The sequence below is a fragment of the Sarcophilus harrisii genome, chromosome 3, assembly GCF_902635505.1.
Source record: "Sarcophilus harrisii chromosome 3, mSarHar1.11, whole genome shotgun sequence".
In the NCBI taxonomy this organism is placed as follows: Eukaryota; Metazoa; Chordata; class Mammalia; order Dasyuromorphia; family Dasyuridae; genus Sarcophilus; species Sarcophilus harrisii.
Window position 1 is genome coordinate 311,597,883 of NC_045428.1, and position 23,842 is coordinate 311,621,724.

The following is a 23,842-nucleotide window of genomic DNA, read 5'->3' on the forward strand; positions in this document are numbered from 1 at the left end:
TTGCAATAATCCAGGTGTGAGGAGATGATGGCTTGTACCAGGATGATACCAGATGAAAGAGATGTTGAAATCAGCAGGCCTTGGCAAAAGATTGGATGTAGTAAATGAGAAATAGTGAGGAATTAAGGAGAAAACCATTATTGTGAGCCCAGGAGCCAGAATGATTCATTTGATGGTAACAGAAGAGTTTGAAAGAGGGAATTATATGGGAAAGGTAATGAATTTAATTTGGGATATTTTTAGTTTAAGATGCCTACATCTCTCTATATCTTTCAGTCAAATATAAAATAGTAAAGATGTGGTCTGTTGTTAAATGTCAACTAAGAAATTCTAATTTTTTCTTATTAGTACCCTTATCGAGGATGTCCTCAATCTTTATATAGATGACTTTCATAAAGCAAGTTCCAATATAAAGATGGAGAGTTATATAGGTTAGTAATTGGTGATGTTCTCCTGATAGATTTTTTTTTGGTGTTACTATGCTGGAGATGTCTAACTGATGAATTTGTACTTCCTGAGTTTGTAAACCATTCCCATGGAGATTATAGTAAGTGGGGAAAATCCCAAATGGATTAAAAAATCTACAGTTTGAAAAGGAAATGGCCTGGTCACATGGTTTGCTTGAGAAAAGATTGATACTCAAATTGCTTCCCTTGGTCCTTTCAATATCAGGAAAAAACCAAAAAGGCCTTTAATAGCGGGAATAATCACCTGTGGTGAACTTAAGAAATGACACTGACAATTATTTCAGATATTTTGATCATTTCCATTTAGCTTATTGATTGGTGACAAACAACAACATATAAACCTTTTTAACTGGCAACTGATCTGGAACTGAGTGTGCATAAAAAGTTTCAAATGCAGGAATTGTCTTTCTTCCCTGGTGTGAATCCAGACAAGAGATCTATGAGCTACTAGGTAGATATTACCCTACTGTCACATTTCTATTTCTGTTTCTCCTGTTTCTGTTATTCTCTTTTGTTATTACCTGAATGAGTATTAGGGATGCAGTGGTCCATTGTGAACTTCAAAAGTTTGGATGAGACATAAAAGATCCCCTTAATAACTCAAACCAATAGCAATAGTATTGCCAAATCCAGGGAGGAGCCAACCTGGAGGAATGGTTATCTACCTGGTAATCAAGACATGTGTACTGGAAGCAAAGGAACAATTTATCCTTCTGCTATATGCCACAACCAGAAGTGAACTTGATGTGGAATACTCAAAGAAAGAAAAGGATTCACTAGGCGAGTTTGTACCCCAACTTTAGTTTGGGTAAGAGTCATTATATTGTTGTACTTCAGTCCTTGCTCTTTTCTGTTAAACTTTGTTAATATCATGCTGTAAATTCTAATTAATATTAATTTGTTAATTGACATTAGGGAACTGGTAACTAAGCAATTGCTATTGGGGGAACAGATTATATGGCAGTTTGTGAGCAATCATACTAGAAAACTCCCTAGTCCTAGGTAAACTTTGGAGACCCAATCCATCAGTTCTAAGAGAGAATTCATTCATTTGTGTACACACTCAATTCTGGCTCAGTGGTCAATTAAAAAGCTATTTATCATTATATTGCTGACAGCCAACAGCAAAGACTTCTACATTAATTCTGAATTGTGAAACAAGATGATCCCTCCATTAAGCTTAAATTCACAAGGTTCCATGTGAATTGACAGTAAAAAGAGAAAACTGCATCTATTTTAAGGATTGGATCTTCACTGTTGAATTCTTCCTTTCTAAATACAATGGTATATTATTGTGCAGAAAGGAATAATGAAGTACAATAAATTCAGTGAAACATAGGAAGATAATTATGAATTGATTTAGAGTTAAATAAGCAGAATCAAAAGAAAAATATGCACCATGACTATTGAAATGTACATATTATGATCATAGGATTTCAGATCTAGCACAGGAACAAATTTCAGATATCATCTAATCCAATCCTTTCATGAACCCCCTCATGGAAACTGAGGCCAGAGGAGGGTATGACAAATAAAAGAAACATGAAGATTTTTTAGGTAGGAAAAAAATTCTGATTCTAGAGAACAAATATTGGAACATATCTTCCTCATGGCATAAAGGTGGAATACTACATAGGCAAAAATATTGTATATGTTTTCAGATGTGGTCACCATATCAAATGTGTTTAATTGTTTTTCCTTGTTTCAAGAGAGTTTAACATGTAGGAAATAAGTTAAAAAAGTGTTTTTGATGTAAAGAAAAAGATGTCAATAAAATATTTTTAAATGAAAGATAAAGTAAATCTTTTGTTTGTGTGTGAAAAGCTTCATTTTCTTATTCTGTAAATATTTTTGTGAAAATAGTATATGTGTTTGTTGATGATAAATGGGTATGAAGCATCTCGTAAATGATCACTAAAGAATCTTACTAAGAAGCAACCTTTTTTATTTTATTAAAGCTTTTTATTTACAAAACATATGCATGGGTAATTTTTCAACATTGATCTTTGCAAAACCTTCTGTTCCAAATTTTCCCCTCCTTCTCTCTACCCCCTCCCCTAGATGGCAGGTAATCCAATACATGTTAATTAAATATGTTAAAATATATGTTAAATACAATATACGTATACATATTTATACAGTTATCTTGCTGTACAAGAAAATTTGGATCAAGAAGGAAAAAACTGAGAAAGAAAACAAAATGCAAGCAAACAACAACAGAAAGAGTGAAAATGTTATGTTGTGATTCACTTTCAGTTCCAACAGTCCTCTCTCTGTGTAGATGGCTCTCTTCATCACTGAACAATTGGAACTGGTTTGAATCATCTCATTGTAGAAGAGAGCCATGTTGGCCAGAATTGATAATCGTATAATCTTGTTATTGCCATGTATAATGGTCTCCTGGTTCTGTTCATTTCACTTAGCATCAGTTCATGTAAGTCTCTCCAGGCCTCTCTATAATCATCCAGCTGATCATTTCTTATAGAACAATAATATTCCATAACATTCATATACCACAATTTATTCAGCCATTCTCCAATTGATGGGCATCCATTCAGTTTCCAGAGAAACAACCTTAACAAATAGATCACATAAGACTCCTTCAGAGATTTAATTACTGAATTAAAAATTTCCTTTTTTTGTATTTTTTAAAGCTTTTTTATTTTCAAAACATATACATGGATAATTTTTCATTATTGACCCTTATATAGCCTCGTGTTTCAGATTTTTCTTTCCTCCCCCCACCCCTTCTTTAGATGGCAAGCAATCCAATATATGTTATACATGTTAAAATATATGTTAAATCCAATATGTGTAAACATATTTATACAATTTTTTTTTTTTTGCTGCACAAGAAAAATCAGATAAAAAAGTAAAGAAAAAGAGTAAGAAAACAAAATGCAAGCAAACAGCATCAAAAAGAGTGGGAATGTTATATAGTGATCCACATTCAGTTCCCACACTCTTCTCTCTGGGTGTAGATGGCTCTTTTCATTACAAGATCATTGGAACTGGAATCAATCATCTTATTGTTGGTAAGAGTCATGTTGATTAGAACTGATCATCATATAATATTGATGTTGCAGTGTACAACGATCTCCTGGTTCTGCTCATTTCACTTTGCCTCAGTTTATATAAGTCTCTCTAGTCCTCTCTAAAATCATCCTCCTGATCATTTCTTACAGAAAAATAATATTCCATAACATATATCATAATTTTAAATTAATATTTTCAATAATCATTTGATTAGTAAAATTAGGCGAATCATAAAAAAAGAAAGGTGGCTAGCCAGAAGTGTTGACCAACTATCATAGAGGATATCCTATATAAAATACAAATGGAAGACAGATTCCCTATGGATCTCAAATTATTCTTTCTAGGTAAATATTATAGTATCTCCCCAATTCGATTTAAGATCACTCAAAAAACAGTATTCTAAAATTGAGGCATATTTTTCTGGATATGGACAATGCATGCTTTTAATGGGGAATTTTCCCCCTTTCTCAGTGGGGTAGGAGAAAGTAGAGAAAGGCAGATTTTCATTTTGAAACAAAATAAAATTTAACTTTTTAATAAAAAAGACATGTACCTAGTAAATTATGAAGGAAAAAAAAAAAAAAAACTGAGAACTGACTTCAGGTATCTGAAAGGTTCACCCAGAAGGGAGTGAACTTCTATCAGTACCCAGAAGATAGGTCTAAGAGAAATGGATGGAAATGGCAAAGAAGTAAATTTAGGCTTATTGTCAAGAAAAAATTCCCAACAATTACAAGTACCCAAACATGGAATGACCTGCTTCTAGAATAATGCCTGAAAACCTTGCCTTAGATGAACTATACAATATTTTAATTTTTCTTTTTCTCTGAGGACTCCATTGTCCTTTGCAGACTTCTCTTCCTCCTCCTTGAATTTAAATGTCTGTTGTTGATTCTATTATTCCCCTTAGTACAATACTTTCTATACAGCAGGCATTCAATACATAATTTATTGAATACTTGAAAAAAAAGTTAGTTTTTTGTTTGTTTGTTTATTTGCTTGTACAAAAGAAGTGACTTCTTAAAAAGCCTGGAGGTTATCTTCCCTAGCCAAAGAAAAAATGATTTCACTAATACTTTCTTAAAATATTATAATTGTTATAATAATAAACATTAATGCAATACTTTCCAGTTTACAAAGCACTTCCCTCAAAAGTCTTTGCAGTAAATTTCTATGATGAAGTTCTCATTTCCAAGGTACATAATGATTGATGCAAATTTATAAGAATAAGAGCCATTCCTGAATTGATATGCAGTCAAAGGAAATGTACAAGGAATTAAAAAAAAAACACATAAATCTAATCCAAAAGAAGTTGCTATCAGCAAATCATTGATAATTTAAAAAATTAAAGCAACTCTCAGGTTCCATCTCACAACAATAGATAGGCAAAGATGGCCAAAAATCCCTCACAGAAAACAAAACCCAAACCACAAAGGTGACAAATATATGAATTCCAGATCTCACCCAAGAGCAGTGTTTGCTCCAGCCATTCTGAAAAATAATTTGGAATTTATTTCCCTCTAAGTCACTGAAGTATGCATAACTTTCCATCTAATGAGACTGCTGTAATCCATTGCTCAAAGTCAATTTGAATAAGGTTATTCTGATTATTCTATACCCCATGCCTATGTCAGGAACAGCAATAGTGAGAGCTTGGGAGAAGACAAACACTCCTTTTCTGGCTTCCCACTTAGAGAGAAGACATAAGTTATAGGATTTCTTCAGATCCCTGAAGAAAGAGAAAAATTTGGAAAAAAACCATGAAGAATGCTCTGCCCCATCTTCAATTTGTTTAACCAAAGACAGGGGAATTTCACCTTGGGTGAAATTGGAAATTCCCGATCTCTTAGTTATCTGAGATTTCTGGATCCTAAAAGGAAAGTTCATTCACTCTGTGTATTGAATGATATATATTACTGTGTACACACTTTCTCTGGTTTCTGTTTTCTATGAGCTTGGATAAATGAGTTTATTTCTTTTTTTTTTGCAATGTGTGGTCTTTGTAGACCTGGAGTCTGGTAGGAAGAGAATTAAGCCTCAGATTTATAGCTTGGAGAGCACTTCTTATCTCTTAAAGAATAGTGATCAGGTGCTCATTTTGGATCTAAAAATATTTCTACTGAACTAATATTTGGATTTGGGGATGTATAGATACAGTTCTCATCTAGTACTTCTCTCTAGGGAGAGCAGAGTGGCCAGCATCTGGCCTCTTACTTCCCCTCTTGGCAGGAATAAAGGATTTCATTGGAGAAAGTGGGTAGAAGAGAGGAGAGATATCTATGCCTCAATTCCAGCCACATATAAACAGTCTTATGTGGAACACATAACCTACATAGTCACAGTACATACTGTGTCACAATCCCTTATATCACTCCTAGGTTTATCTCCAAAGTTATCAAATGGAAAGGGAAAGAATTCATATGATTGTATAAAAATATTAATAGTAGCATTTTCTGTTTTAGCAAAAGAAATGGAAGCTAAAGGGATACCATCAAATGGGCTGAACAGATAATGGTATATGATTGTAGTGGAATAAAGGATGTTTTCAGATAAAATTGGAACTAATGAAGGGTAAAGTGAGAGGAACTAGGAGACCAATTTGTTCTATAGAAACAATATTGTAATGACAAATAACTTGAAAGACTTAAGAACTCTGATCAATGGAGATAAATAAGGACCAGCAATGAACTGTAATATTTGTATTCTGACAGAGAGATGATTGCTCTAAAAATGCAGGATGAGGCACATCTGTTTGGATATGACTAATATGGGAATTTGTTCTAATTGGCAATGCACAGTTATTATATGGGTTTTGTTATTGTTGTTTTTCCCCCTAAAGAAGAGTTTGGGAAGAGAATGAATTGAAAGAATAAAATAGTAATTCATGCCTTAAAAAATAGCAAATCTCTTACTTTGCAATTATCCTGTAAGGAAAAGATCCAGACATTATGTCCTCATTTTATAGATGGGGAAATTGAAGATAGGTTAATATAAGTAATACACCTCCTTGAGGGCAAAGGTAGTTTTGGCTTTTATCTTTGTAGAGGTAGATTCTAGCAGAGTACATGGAACATGGTGAGGGTATAATAAATGCTTCTTAGATTTATTTTAATTAATTGACCTAACTGGTATCACATACTAGCAAATGTTAGTGGGCTCTGAACCCTCACCTTCTAACTTCCACTTCCAGTCTTCACACCTTCACTTCACTCCCATACTACACAACATTGCTTCTCTGGGACATGCATTCTGTGAAGAGCAGTGTGTTACATGGAAATAGGAGTTTGGAGATTACCTATATGATTTCAATCTATGAGACTTAACTAAGGTCTTTTCTAGCTCTTGCATCCTATCATTCTGCATTGCTAAGGAAGTGTTGCTCTGACAAATGAGTATTGTTACTACACTATTTGGCTGGGATGGAGCCAGCAAGAAGACTGCTCTAGTCTCTCTCCCCTGTAGAGTTGGGTTTTGACCACAGTGTCTCTGACAAAAGCCTATTTGTTACATCAGTAGCTGGTTTGCCAGCAATTACTGTCAATTATACACCCAGAGCCTTAGTTTGGGGCAGTTTGAGGCAAGGCCTCAATTAGGGCTAATGAGCAAGGGAGAGGGAAGGAAATCTCTGAATCCATTTCCATCAGGATTAGCTAGCTTTAGCATATGATCAGGATTGTGATTTGCTTAGATTATAAAAGACCTCATTCTGGGCATCAGCCAAGCCCTTTAAAGAGTATATGCCAGGCAATATATTCTCTGATATTTGGTAAACAACATCCTCCAGGGTATCTCAAGCTAATCTCAAAGATGACATAGTTTCTACAACCTGAAATTATGTAGTAATCTAAGTGAGTGATGCATAGGACTTTCCTGTAGATTCTAGCTGGTCTTCCTGAATGTGTCCTACTGAATGGAAGCCAGCCTTCTCAGATTTTCTTTTTATCCTCTTCAAGCCCACTTTGACATACAACCTCCCAGCATTTCCCTGGTTGTGTGAATTGGAGAGTCTTCCCAGAAAGGGAGTGAAAGAACTAGTGTGTCTTCTCTGAGTCAGCATTTTATGATGTAATGAATATTTCACTTATATCTTTTTGTCAGGATTGACCTAAGCAAGAGAAGCTGCCACTAGGGGACTGTGGAATAGTAGAGAGACCTGAAAGCAGGTTCACAGCTGATTATGAGTTTGGCTCAATAGATACTGAAGAGGACCAAAGTTTAATCCCATCAGTTAGATTTTCTCTTATTTCCCCCACCTATCATTTGAATTCCCTTTTACCCCATATAAATTGTAAAATCTTGAAGGGTTCCTGCTTTGATAGTTCTGAGTTCAATCCCTAAACCTCTCCCGATAGGGCTCTTAAGATAGAATTCCTACAATGTGCTTATTCAAGTTTTAGTTTGTAGATATAAAAATATAACTATTCTGGAGCCCAGTCAGACTGCTATGCTTTTTTAAAATATAGAGGAATGGGGATAAGAAGGAAGGAGGCTTCATGATACAATGAAAAGAACACATAAAATCCAAGGGTCTGGGTTCAAATTCTGGCTCTACCATTTACAACTATCTTTGTGAAAAAAAGTTAAATCATTTTGGGCATTGTCACTTTATTTCTCTGAGTCTTAATTTTCTCATAGGTAAAATGAAGACTAAATCACTTCTTAGGTTCCTTCTAGTTGTAAATCTATAATCCTATGAAAAATGTATGATGATCAAGATTATAGGTGATTGATATTCAGGTAGGATATAAAGGTAGGAAGGAAACAAACATTTATTAAGCACCTACCTACCAGGTGCCAGGCATTGTGTAATGTGCTTTACAAATATTATTTCCTTTGGTCCTCTCAAGAACACCAGAAGAGAGATGTTATTATTTTTCCCATTTTATAGTTCAGAAAATTGAGGCAGATTAAAGCCAAGTAAGTTATCCAGGATCACAAGAAAAGTAAATGGCAGAGCCAGGGTCCAAACCCAGTTCCTCTGATTTCTTGTACCCCAGTACTCTTTTCACTAAGTAAGTGTCTGAGGACAGATTTAAACTTAAATATTCTGGACTCCACTCCCTATTCTCTATCCACTATGCAAATTAGCCATCAGGTACTTAACTCCCATGTCTAGATATGCAACTCATAACATATGGGCTCCAGTTGTAACTTTTCCACTGTTTAATATTGGGCAAACCATTTAATTTCTCTCTCAATTTCTTTTCTTGTACAATGGGGAAAATAATATTTGCTCTATTTACCTCAAAAGTTATCATAAATGTAGTGAGATCTGAAAGAAACCAAGCTGTAATATATTGTTGGGAAGAAGTGGGGCCTCTGCCTTTCAGCCTTCTCTAGCCAGTTTAACAGTGGTTCTCAAAGTCAAGTCCAGAGATTCTCTGGTGGTCTCTGAAACCCTTTCAGAAGGTCTGCAAATTCAAATTAGTTTTTTTTGAATATGGTAAATATCTATCAATATAACCACATAAACAAAAATTCTTTAGACAGATCCTGAATGGTTTTTTAAATAGTATAAAGATAGTGAGAACAAAAATTTGAGAACCACTGAGCCAGCACATCATTTTGTTATTTATATAGCTCAACAGGGCTAGTGGAGAGACATTAAAATTTTTTCTTATGATAGTGTCACTTGTTTTTTTTTTTTTTTTTTTTTTTTTTTTTTTTTTTTCTGGTTGAGGAAATAGGATGCCAAAGAGATTTTCCTACCTAAGGTGGTTAGATAAGATATAAGAATTTACAAAGGATTTTTGACCTTAAATTGAGTAACAATTGAGCTAAGATATTCAGGAAAAGTAGTTACATGACAGTTCAAAAGGCATAGAACTAACAGAGTTAATTCTCAGAAAGTTCTCAGAAAACTTCAGAGATTGAATTGAAGCAATTGATTGAAGTTTAGTAATCACAGCAGTTGCAGTTGATGGAAGAGTTGTTGAAGTTTGTGCTGCAGATGGATTATAGTTAATGAAAATAATAGTTACATCTACTACAATAGCTACATTTAACTATAATAGTTACATTTAACTACATTACATAGTACTTTAAAATCTGTAAAGTGTTAACCTCATTTGATCCCTAGAACAATTCTGTGAGGAAGTTGCTCTTAAGATCTCCATTTTATGAGGTTGAAAGCTTCCTTATTCCCTCCCTCCCTCCCTCCCTCTCTCCCTTCCTTCCTTCCTTCCTTCCTTGAAAAATTTGAGCTTCAAAATTTCTCCCTCCAATTAGCGCTCTCTCCCACTAAAAAGCCAAGCAACATGATACTCATTATACTAATGCAGTATGCGAAGTAATGCAAAATAGTTCTATATTGTTATATTACAAAAAAAGAAAGAAAAAGAAAGTGGAAAAAGTATGTTTCAGTTTATATTCAAAGTTCATCAGTTTTCTTTCTTTTTTGTAGCATTTTTCATCAGTCCTTTAGACTTGTCTTGGATCATTTTAGTAATCAGAATAGTTAAGTGTTTCACAGTTAATGATTGTTACAATGTTGCTTTTACTGTGTATAATGTTTTCCTAGTACTGTTCACTTCACTTTGTTATCAGTTCATGTCCTCTTGAGTTTTTCTGTGACTATTCCCCCTCATCATTTCTATAGCACAATAGTATTTCACCACAATCATATACTATAATTTGTTCATTCATTCCCTAAATAATGAGCATCCTCTTCATTTTCAATTCTTTGCCACCACAAAAGACCTGAGATACACACACACACACACACACACATACACACACACACACACACACACACACACACACACCTGTGTTCTTTCCCCTTTTTCTTTGATTTCTTTGGGATATAGACCTAATAGTGGTATTGCTGGAACAAAAGATGTGCACAATTTTATAACCCTTTGGATGCAGTTCCAAATTGCTTCCAGAATTAGGCCATTTACTCTTTCATCTGTGAACTGGTTCAGTTTTGGTACATTATATTTCATTGTGGATTTTAGACGAGGCTTCTTATTAACTACTTTTTATTTCAGATTTAGCAATTACATGGACTGTTGCAAAATAGAACCTACCTGTTCTAGACCCACATTTTCATTACCTTTTCAAGTTTGAGAAGATACAGAACCAGTCTTTCTCTCACAAAACAAAAACAAAACTTCTACATAAAGGCAGAGATTATGGAGTAGCCAGAGATTATGGAAAGAGCTGACCTTGGAGTCAGAAGACCCAGGTTTGAAATCTTTTGGCATTTACTAGTTCTGTGATTGTGAGCAAGTCATTAATTTCTCTGATCCTCAGTTTCATCATTTATACAAGATGGTTGATAATCTTCCCCTCAGAGGGTTATTTTGAGGCTTAAATGAGATACATAAAATATTCTTTAAACCTTGAAACAGCCTAGAAATGTAAGATATCATTGTTATTTCTAGTATCCAAAATTGTCTACTTTATCTCTCCAGATTCTGGTTGCCCAACTTCTTGAAGGGTCTTTGGGCTGTTCCACACTTGGTGGGCTGATTCCACTAGGTTCAGTTTACATTTCATAGCTGTCCAACCCCTTAATCTTTACTAACTTGTCTTCAAAGAACCATTTTCATCATACATTTTGATTTTCAGTTCTTACTGCTTAGCATAGGTGTTTCCCATTGGATAATTCTTTTTTTTATTCCATATATAAATGCTTACGTATACATATATATATATATATACACATAAACAAGTATAAATATACATATTATACACACACAGACACTCATCGTTTATTCATCTCATAGTTCATGGTTACTCTCACATGTTTGTCTCTCTACCAGACTATTCTCATGGACATGAGAGCAGGGAGACTTATCTAAACTTTGCACCTTTCCCAATGGTAAGCACAATGATCTGTTGTTGCTGCTGTTATTGTTGTTAAGTTATTCAACCATGTCTCAATTTTCATGATCCCATGGACCATATAATGCCAATGCGGTCAATGGAGTTTTCTTTTCTTTTTCCCAGTTCTCAATCTATGATCCTTTAATCTTCATTTTTTTCTTTTTCTGTTTAAAAAAAAATTAAAGCTTTTTATTTACAAAACATATGCAGGGGGTAATTTTTCAACATTGATCCTTACAAAACTCTTTGTTCCAAATTTTTCCCTCCTCCCCCCCATCCCTCCCCTAGATGGCAGGTAGTCCAATACATGTTAAATATGTTAAAATATATGTTAAATCCAATATATGATACATATTTATACAGTTGACTACCTCTCTTAGAGTGTAGATATCTCTCCTAAATATTGAACAATTGGAATTGGTTTGAATCATCTCATTGTTGAAGAGAGTCATGTCCATCAGAATTGATAATGGTATAATCTTATTGTTGCAGTGTATAATGATTTCCTGGTTCTGCTCATTTCACTTAGCATCAGTTCACATATGTCTCTCCAGCCCTTTCTGAAATCATCCTGCTGATCATTTCTTACAGAACAATAATATTCCATAACATTCATATACCATAACTTATTCAGCCATTTTCCAATTGATGGGCATTCATTCAGTTTCTAGTTTCTTGCCACTACAAAGAGGATTGCCACAAACATTTTTGCACATGTGGGTCCCTTTTCCTCCTTTAAGATCTCTTTGGGATATAGGCCCAGTAGAAACACTACTAGGTCAAAGGGTATGCACAATCTGATAGTTTTTTGAGCATAGTTCCAGATTACTTTCCAGAATGATTGGATCCATTCACAGTTCCACCAACAATGTATTAGTGTGCAATTTTTCACATCCCTTCCAACATTCATCATTATCTTTTCCTGTCATCTTAGCCAATCTGAGAAGTGTGTAGTGGTATCTCAGAGTTGTCTTAATTTGCATTTCTCTGATCAATAGTGATTTGGAGCACCTTTTCATATGACTAGAAATAGTTTCAATTTCTTCATTTGAAAATGTCTGTTTATATCCTTAGGCCATTTTGGATAATTCTTTATTATGTTCTCATAGCATTCTAATCCTTGACATCAGGGTAGCTACATGGTACAAATGAGTAGATTTGTGGTTCCTGTTTTTGACTTTGCTTTGGCTTTAGACAGCTTCCTAAGACCCATTTAGCTCAAAGAGTCAATTTTTCTTTGATTTTTAAAATTGCTGTCTCTTGTTTTTATATCATATTCAATTCTAAATGTATACCTTGCTGCTCCCCAACCCAATGAGGTTTTCCTTGTAAAAAAGAATTAAAAAAAAAAAAAAAAAGAAAAAACCCATTCACTGGAACCAACAAAACTGGATATAGTCATATTCAGGCAATACTTTACACCCATAGTTCTCTATCTCTTCAAAGATGAGAGAGAAGTACATTTAATTAATTCATTCCCAGAGCTTCCTGTTTATTTTAATTGCATAACATTTCACTAAAGACTTAATTGTGGATTATTCCCATCCTCATTTTGACTTTGAACAGGTGAAGAACTTCTGTAAGTTCTTCTTCCCTGTTGCTTCTTAAATTAAAGAAGGTTCTACTAAGGCCATAGTCTCTAGTCAGTCAAGGTCCTTCAGGACTGATGGGGGAGATATGGATCAGAAGGTGCCTCTTTGATAGTAAGGGTTCACTGGTACAGGCAAAAACTAATGGGGAAAACTCCCTTTGTCAATGTGAGTCTGGGAGAGTCACTTGGATCTTTGAGAAGTTAAATGATTTGATTACATTCATTCACATAGCCAGTGACAGTCACAAATCTTGAACTCAGGTCTTCCCTCTGAAGTTGTCTCTCTCTACTCATTGCCCTCTCCTCCTCTCAGAAACAATTTTAAAAGGAAAACACAGTTCAGTAGTGTTACTGAGTTTCAGCAAGACACAAGTTGCTTAAATCACATTTTAAAAGTTGAATACCTTATTATGAATTTCTCTATAATATTTGGAGAAATTCTCTATAATATTTGGGATTTTGAGAATAGACTTTTACATAACTTAAGTGAATACGGAGGGACAGTTGTGCCCCAGGAAAAGACTCAGGGATACCTCTGCTTTTCTCCGAAAGTCTTTGTGAAGCCAGGTGGTCCCAGGGAACCCCAGGATGCTGCTTAGAAGGATGGGAAGGATGTGTTATTGACTAACTCTGGTGAGAATAGAAAGGCTGTGCTTGGTGTTAGGTTTCTCTGTACTCCCAATCTCCAGCTGCTCTAAGCCCCCGTTGCTGTTTTCCATAGTGACCCAATTAAGATCCCTCAATTAGAGCTGGAGAAGGAGAAGATGCTTAGTGAGATAGAAGGCTTCCAACAGAGTAGTGGGGTCCTTTTAAGCTCCCTTGAAAATACACCTGTTCTTTGTAATCTTAGTTGATGGTGGAGTTTTTTTTTTTTTTTTACTTATTTGGGGAAAATGTTAGCTTTTCTTTAAAAAAAGTCAATTGCAACTATAACATATATCTGCATGGTACATTGCATTAGTTCTCTACCCCTGCCCTTTTGTGTATATTTTATATATATAACAATGCTGTCATTCTGTCACTCTCCAATGATTCTACCCTACCTCTTGTTCTCTTCCTATAGAACCAGATCTTGTAATTTAAAAAGTAGAGTTAAGTAAAAAAAAAAAAGCCAAGATATTGGCTATGTCTGATAGTATATACCTGTTTCCATGTCCATAGTCCTCCACTTCTGGGTAGAGAAGAGGGAGGAAAGCTATAATTCTTTCCAAACTATTTTCACTTTCCCACACATCTCATTTGATCCTTTGAAGTAGACAAGAAGAGATTAATATGTTCATTTTAGAGGTGAGGACCCAAGTCCAATGAGGTGACGTGACTTGCCAGATGACATAGCTAATTAGTAACTGAGCTAGAATTAGAATTTAATCTCCAGGTTTCTAGTCTTTGCTCCCATTATATGGAATAAATCAGTGTACCAAACTAAACCATGAAGAGTTGAAAGAGAGAAAGAAAATTATAGACCGATTTCCCTTGTCAATATTGATGGAAAATTTTTTTTAAATAAAATACTAGCAAGGAGATTACAGCAATCTATCACAAAGATATAATATATTATGGCCAGGTGGGTTTTATAGCAGGAATGCAGGGCTGATTCAATATCAGGAAAATTATAGTCATAATTGAACATATTGATAACAAAATGATTGTCCAGGAAAGTTTTTTTTCACAAAATACAATTCTCATTCTTATTTTAACATATTTTAATTTTCACTAAATATGTTAATAACATTCAAAAAATTTAACATTCTTTTTTTAAAAAAATTTGTGTCCCAAATTCTCTCCCTCTCTCTTGCCCCTCCCCTATCTCTTGAGGAGGAAAGTAACATGCTATCAATTGTACATAAGAAGTTATGCAAAACATACTTTCATATTAGCTGTGTTGCAAAAAAAATAACACACACGTACACATACACAAGCAAGAAAAATAAAATAAAATAAAAACATACTTCAATCTGTATACAGAGTTCATCAGTTTTTTCTTTAGAGGTAGATAGCATTTTTCATCATGGGTCTTCTGGAGTTTTCTTGGATCATAGTGTTGATAAGAGTAGCTAAGTCTGTCAGCACTGATAATCTTGATGCTATAACTGTAATATTCTCTTGATTCTATTCACTTCATTTGCATCAATTCATATAAGATTGCCTAGATTTTTCTGAAATCATTCTACTTGTAATTTCTTATAATACTATAATAGTATTCCATCATAGTAAAATATTTTAATTGGTTCAGCCATTTCCCAATTGGCCTATTTTTATTAGTAACACTAGAAAACAAAGGAATAAATGGGGCTTTAAAAAAATTACAGGTAGTATCTATTTAAAACCAAGAGCAAGCATTATTTATAACGGGAATAAATTAGAACTTTTTTCCCAATAAAATCAAGGATGAAGCAAAGATGCTAATTATAAACACTTATTCAATGTTTTATTAGAAATAATAGCTATTGCATAAGACAAGAAAAAGAAGTTGGAAGAATAAGAATAAGCAATGAGGACACAGTGTTACTACTCTTTGCAGGTGATATGATGATATACTTGGGAAAACCTAAAGAATAAACTAAAAAAAGTTGAAATAATAAATTTATCAATGTTTTGGAATGTAAAATAAATCTATAAAAATCATCAGCATTTTTATATTACTAAAAAAAATCATCAGAAAAAGATAGAAAAGAAATTCCATTTAAAATGATCACAGACAGTACAAATACTCTGGTGTTTGTTTGCCATGACAGACTTAGGAACACATATTAACCAGAAAGTGAGAACTTTTTTTTAATGCAAACTTAGGGGACAACATAGTACAGTGGAAAAGGTATTAACCTTGGAGTCAAAAGACGCAAGTTTAAATTTTGTCTCTGTTCTTCCTTAAATGCTTAAATTTCCTGGATCTCAGTTTCCAGGATAGAGTTATAGGATAGAGTTAGACTAGATGGTTTCTGAGATTCATTTCAATTCTAGAGCTGTGATCCATGATTTACTTTGTGTTTAGCTCTGTGGAAGATACAGGAAAGAGGAGAAAACCCCTGCCTCAAAAGGTTAGCAATCAGTTGGGGAAAAGACGTGTATACAGGAAAAAGTAACACTCAAAAATTCTACTCTGTTGTGTGGTAGAGATCAGAAGTGCTAGATGAATTCAGTGAAGGGAAATGAGTGTATACCAGAGCAATTAGAGAAGGCTTCTTGGGGAAGGTGAGTCCTAAAAATAAAATAAAAAAGAGAAAAGGTTAACCTTGTTGGGCCTTGAAGATTCAGTAAGATTTTAATATGTGGATTTGAAGAGCTTTAACGAGCAAAAACACTTAGTATGGAGGAGAATGAAAATGATTATACAGAAAAGAGTATAAATGATTATACAGAAAAGAGTATAATCATAGACAGCAATACAGGATAGGGCCAGTCAAATCCCAAACTTTGAGGGGATGGAAAGCCTAGTATGAAGGGCACTAAAGTGATGAAATTAGGACCTGTCTATATCCTGGTTAAATCTGTTATGTTGATTACTGTGGAGAGCTCATTTCAGAGAGAACAATTAGAGTTAAAAACATTACTTTCTTTTTAAATTTACTTGATTTTTAAATTTGAGATTTTAATTTGTTACTTTTTTCTAATTAAATTTATTAGCTTTTAAACTATCTCTCTTACCTCTTTTCCCACCTTCTTTTATCTTAGTTCCCTATTTCATGCCCTATCTTCTGGTCTAGATTATGGGCACTAACAATGAACCTGTCTTGTACAACCAAATGCCTTTCTCGTCAGTTTGTTGTTTCCTTGTAGATTATAACTTGTACAGGATAGGTAATTATTCAAGTCCAGTCTAGTTATCTTCCACTCACCTAACTCTGGAATTGTCACATCTAGTTTCAGAAAATATTAGATCACAAATCAAACCATTGCTGCTGACAATCTTGGAAGGGAAGAACTTCAGAATTAGACTGCTTTAATGCATTTATTACTTCATTTATAGATTCTCATCCATGCCTTGTAAGTAGACTTTCAGTGACAATACAGAAATCAGAGTTGGGACTAAGAATTGACAAGGTATAACAAGAGAGGATACGAGGAGTGTTGCTTTTTTATACCAACTTTTATAAAAAGCATACAATCTTATATGTCAGACAATTCCATTCTTCATTTATGCACTTTATACATTTGGGTTTTTTCTTTTCCTTTTTTCTTTTATTAAAAAATCAATAAGAAAAAAAGAAAAATAGAAAAGGAATAGAAAACAAAATAAAACAAAACAAAAGAGAACATTGTCATGTGTCCAGCAGAACACCAGGGAGGATATAGAACAACAATTGCCAGTTCAAGAAACTATATATATATATATATATATTAATAGAAGAATTTATATTCATGAGTGTCCATCTTTCTTACCTTGTAAATTGTGCTTTTGTTTTCTGCTGCACACCTTTTTTATTTTTCCCTCCTCTTTCATGCCCCCGCTCCAGCAGGCTATAGTTAAAAGACATATTTGTGTATATACACATATACATACACACATGTGCCCTCCCTTAAACACATATACATATTTTTTTTATACCTGTTTTAATTCTGCTTCTTGACTTGTCTTGCTATTACTTAACCTCCCCCAACCCATGAATCCCTCTCTTTTTCTCTCACTCTTACTTCCCTGTTCACCCATCCCTAGCCCCTTGTTTCTTTATAGATTTTGGAAGGTGCTATATCCTTTATGATGTGTGTGTGTGTGTGTGTGTGTGTGTAAATAAATATATATATAGTGTTGCCTATTTAACCATTTTTCCATGTGAGTAGGTTTTCAGAACTATGAGCCCCCCTTAATGCCTCTGTTTCTATTCTTCCTCTGTATTTCATTTATGTAATGTAATTACTATTTTTACCTTAACTCTGCCCCAATCATTCTTTGAGCTACCCTATTATTGATGTCAGTCTTAAACATATGGTATACATTTCCCATGTAAAAAACCCATAAACAATTTGTCTATGTTGAATTCCTTGAAAGTGCTTTTTAATATTGGCTCTTATATGTTAAATTTTCTATTAAGTTCAAGTTTGAGTAATAGAAAAGTCCTGAAAATCTGCAAGTTTGTTGAATGTCCATTTTTTCTCATTCAATATTATAGATAATTTTGTTGCATATGATATTTTTGGCAACAGATCTAGTTCTTTTGGATTTATTTTGTAGTAGAAATTATTCCAGGATCTTTGGTCTTTTATTGTGGCTGCTGATAAGCCCTGCACAATTCTAATTGTAGATCCCTGTATTTGAATTTTTTTTCTTGCTTCTTGCAAAATTTTCTCTTTGATCTGAGGGTGTCAAAATTTGGCAATAATATTCCTTTGTGTTTTCCATAAAGGATCTCCTTGAGGTGGTGATTGATGAATTTTTTCTATTTCTACTTTTCCCTCAATTTCTATCATTTCAGGACAAATTTCTTGGGTTATTTCTTGCATTACTGTGTCAAGGTTCTTTTTTTTGGTTATAACTTTTAGGCAGTCCAATTATGCTTATATTTTTCTTCTCTAGATCTGTAATTTTTCTTATGTTTCACATTCTCTTCTATTTTTTCATTGTTTGGAATCTGTTTTGTTATTTCTTAGAATTTTATAATTTCACTGCCTTGCCCATTTCCAATTTTCATAGAGCTATTTTTATTCTCTGTCTCTCCTTTTCTAGTTGGTTAACTTTTTCCCATAATTTTCTTGACTTTTGGATTTTTTTCCTTCAATGTTTCTTATTTAATTTTTAAATTATTTTTGAGTTTTTCTATAAATTCTCTCTAGTAGGGAGCCATTTCACATTACTCTTTGAGGAAGAAGCTGCTTTATTTTTTTTTAAATTCAATGTTCTCTTCTAAAGATAAACCCTGATCTTCCCTCTTCCCATAGTAAGTTTTATGGTAGGGCTCTTTCTTCTTTGCTGGCTGTTTTTTTTTTTTTTTTTTTTTTTTTAAATAAGAGGTATTAGTGTGAGCACCTTTAATTGTGGGTTGTAGGAATGGTGCCTCTGCTTTCATTTCAGTTCTCCCCTCTGACTTGGAATTCTAAACCAAGAACTCCACCCTTCAATGAGTGCCCATAGTCAGCAGCATCCCTGTCCCACCACCTCCACACTCACTTGGTGCTGGTTTCTTTTTGCCCAGGGCCATGGTTCTGCAGCACAGTTTGGTCTGGCATTCCCAATCAGCCAAATTTCACTTAGTCTGTCGGGACTCCACAAACAGTCCAGGAAGTAAAAGTTTCTGTGGTTCCTCCTGAGGCTACTAAATCAGCTCAATTTAGGGCTCCCCAAGATGTTTGAATTTTACAAGGGTTAATCTACAGCACCGAGGTCTTACTTCATATCTTTTTAGTTTGTACTTGTAGCACTCCTGTTTTACCCCAAGTCTTACTGAATTTTCACCAGTCTTTGTTCATCCTAAGAAATTTGTTCTATGTGTGGGAGAAATCTGGAGAGTTTGAAATTTACTAACCTACTCTGCCATCTTCCCAGAATCTTCCCCTCATTTAGAGCAAAAGTTGGCATGGTACAATGATTTTGAATAGCTATCTAATTCTTTAGTTGAAGCTCTTAATATATATCAGGCACAGTGCTGAGCACTGATAATACTAAAATAATATGGTCTCCTACTAGGAACTCATATTCTAATCAGAGAAGAAAGAATTGTAAGGAGAGAAGGACATTCCAAGAGAGAAGAAGACTCCGATGGAGAGAGGCAGCCACCCATTGTGATGATGGAACAGGTCAGGGAGAAGTGGGCAGTAAGAGGGCTCTTCAAGAAAGGGAAAGATGCTCTGAATTTCAAATCAGAGGATCTTGCTTTGAATCCAAGCTTTGCTAACTATAGGACCTTAGGCAAGTAAGTCACTTCAACTCCTTGACCTCAGTTTTCTAATCTTTAAAGCTAGTGGATTGGATTAGATAAAATTTATTTTTTTTAATTTAAAAATTTTGGTTTTTTAAAATGTATTTTATTTTTTCCAAATACATGTAAAGATAGTTTTCAACATTCATTTTGATGAAATTTTGTGTTCCAATTTTTTTCTCTCTCTTTCTTACCTCTCCCTTCCCCAAAACAGCAAGCAATTCAATATAAGTTAAATATATGCAATTATTTTTAATGTGTTTCCATATTTGTCATGTTGTTCAAGAAAAATCAGACCGGAAGAAAAAAAAAACAAGCAAACAAAAAACAACAAAAAGATGAAAATACTATGCTTTCATCCATATTCACTCACCCATCATTCATATGGATGGCATTTTCCAGATCAGATAAAATTTAATTCCTTTATCCTCTGACTGTAAGGTGCAAAACTTTCATTTGATAGTAACCTCCAAGAGGATTAGAATATAAAAAACAACACTTCATCTAGGATCTACAAATGTCTTGCCTCACATTTGATTGAAACTATATTTTTGCCCATTAAATCAGTTTCTCAGAGAAACTCAAATGCAGGGTATTTGGGAATTGGTTTTTTTCTTCACGGATATCTGGAAGGAAAGGAGGAAATATTGAAGGAAAAGAGGGGCTGTTGCTATAGGGAAATTGCTACTTGAGAAACTATCCATCTTTTCTTGGAGGCCATCTACCAACATTTTAAAAATACAACAAAAAAAAGAAAGAAAAACTGGAGCCCAAGTCATAGGGATTTATGACCAAATTTCATAATCAATAGCAGAACCAACATTTCTTTCATTGCCCTGAATGCTTAAATTTATTTGGGACCACTTAAAGTCACTTCTCTTTCTGTCCTTGTTTCATTCTTTGATTCATTTAGCAAGTGATTACAGAGGGCTCACAGTGTGGACCCTCTGAGCCAAAAGAGAAAACATGGTTTCTGTTTGGGATGAGCTTACAATTGAATTAGGGAGATAAGCCATACATACATAATAATGGCTCATGTTTCAATAGTGTAGAAAATACATTCTTCATGACAGATTGAGATAGATACTATAAGGATTGCTCTTCAGTCAATAGAATATGAGTTCTTTTGAGGGCATGGGCTTATTTTTTTTCTTCTTTCCATCTCCACTGCCCTAGTTGGAACAAAGTAGGAATTTATTAAATACTTGCAGAATGAATGAATATTTCCATTTTATAGGTGGTTAAAACTTTCAGGGTCGTCGATTCTCCCAGCCTTTAATACATGGCAGGAGCAGTTTGGTGATATAAGTAGATGGAGTTCCAGAAAGACTCATCTTCCTAAGTTCAAATCTGGTCTGAGACATTTATTGGCTGTGTGACCCTGGGCAAGTCACTTTACCCTGTTTGCTTCAATTCTTCATCAGTAAACTGAGTTGGAGAAGGAAATGGCAAACTATTGTGATATTTTTGCCAAGAAAACCTTAAATGGCATCACAAATAGTCAAATGTGACTGAAATAACAACAACAAAAAGAAGTATGACCGTTTGATTTCAGTTTCCTGATACCCCAGTCCAAATTGTTATTTCCACATTACATACCACAGAATAGATTGTAAGCTCCCGAAGATCAGAGCTTTTCATCCCCCCTCTCCCAAATCAAGCATCTATTACAAATGTCATACACTCAGGCCAGGTCCAATGGTCTTGTGATAAAGAGAACCATCTGCACCCAGAGAGAGGACTGTGGGGACTGAGTGTGGATCACAACATAGTATTTTCACTTTTTTGTTGTTTGCTTGCTTTTCGTTTTCTTTCTCATTTTTTTCCTTTTTGATCTGATTTTTCTTATGCAGTATGATAATTGTGGAAATATTTATAAAAATTGCATATGTTTAACATTTATTGAATTACTTTCTGTCTAGGGGAGGGGTGAGTGGAAGGGAAGGGAAAAATTGGAACATAAGGTTTTGCAAGGGTACATATTGAAAATTATCTATGCATATGTTTTGAAAATAAAAAGCTTAAAAAACCAGATGCTATACATATAAGAGGAGGCATCCACTGAATATTTGCTGGCTCTCTCTCAAAACAGTTAAAAGACAATCTATACCTAATTCTAGGTATAGAAATGTTTTAAGAGCAAAGGAATGCTGGTAAATGTTTAATAACTGGCTTCCCTTTTTGCTCTCCATGTATATGTGGCATATTTAAATTTATTCTGTCTAATTAGCATTTTACCATCACTTTATAAAGTAAGTCAGCAAATAATAAATCAATACTGGAACATTACCACCAACTATTGATATTTAAAGCATTGCATGATGGAAAGAGTGTTACCAGAGCACCTCAATCAAATCCCAATATGTCACTTACCATCTGTATGACCTTTCTCATAGTACTTTGCCTCTATTGCTCTAAGTTTCTTCATTTGTAAAATTAGGGTTTTGAACTGATGACCTCTGTCAGGAACCATTGCTATGACTACAGAGGATTTACAGAAATAATAAATAAGCAGATCGATGCTGAAAGGAACAAGCTTTTTCTTTGGCATATTTAAGATATATCCCTTAGACATAGGTTGTAAGCTTACTTTCCCAACTCTAATTCCCCCAGAGCAAGACTGGTTACCTCTTTCTCATACTGTTCTATAGATATTTCTGAAGGGTGATGAAATTCTTCCAAAGCTATCATGAGAGAAGAACCCAATATTAATTATTTATTCCCTAATATCAGAGAACAGTTATTTGTCCCTAAATATCAATTATCAGTCCAATTAGTGTCAACTTAGTAACACTTAACCAGTTGATCCTCAATATCAAATAATCAATTAATATTAATTAGCATTTACAGTGGGATATTTACTAAGAAAATAGAGCAAGGACAGAAGGATAAGCTCCCTTCCCCTATTTGAATTTGAAGCAAAAATCTTTCCCGTTGAACCTTCTTATTTTAAATATATTAATTTTGTTTTTGAAAAGACTTTTTAATTTTATGAAATAAAATGACCTATTTTATCTTTTAAAATTGCCTCTATCTTTTGTTTGGTTAAGAATTAATTTCTTACCCATACCTCATAGATGGTATATAGGTATAGAAATGTTTTTAGGGCAAAGGTGGTGAATGTTTAACAAATGTTCTCCCCTCCCCCAATGTATACATGGCATATTTCACTTTATCGAAATTTGTTAACATTTTTCTCCATCATTTTCTTAAGTACAGAGAGTCAACAAAACGATAAATCAAGCAAGCACTGATTTACAAAGCCTAACATTTTCTGAAGTATAAATGCTCACAATGAAAATTTAGCAGTGGGCTCATTGGAGTCAGGTCAAACTGACTCCAGCAAATGTGTAGTTAAGAGCTAAAAATAGTATATATTTTTGTTTCTAATGATTACTTCTGATGAATGTGATTCCAACTATGAGATGACTGATGCCAATTCCAATGATCCTGTGAGGGAAAGATCCATCTACATTCAGAGAGAGGACTATTGGAACTGAATGTGGGTCACAAAATAATACTTTCACTTGTTTGCTTGCATTTTGTTTTCTTACTCATTTACTTTCTTTTTTTAATCTGATTTTTTTTGTGCAGCAAGAGAATTGTACAAATATGTTTATACATATTGGGTTTAACATATTTTAACATGTTTAACATATATTGGATTGCTTGCCATCTAGGGGAGGGAATGAGGGGAAGGAGGAGAAAATATGAAACACAAGACTATGCAAGGGTCAATAATGTAAATTTATCCATGCATATGTTTTGAAAATAAAAAGCTTTAATAAAAAAATAAGGAAAAAATAAATTTTTGTTTCTGGGGCTTAGTTATCAGCAACTTATGGGGAAAAAGTCCTTAAGTCACTAATAATGAGAGAAATTCAAATGGGGGAGATACAAAAGAAAAAAAGTCATCAATGCACTGTTGGTGGAATTGTAAACTGGTTTAATAATTCTAAAAAGGAGTTTGGAACTATGCCCCAAAAGTCACTAAACCAGTTGTGGTAATAGGAATGTAATAGAATATTGTTTCATATAAAATGACAAAGAGGATGCTTTTGGAGAAA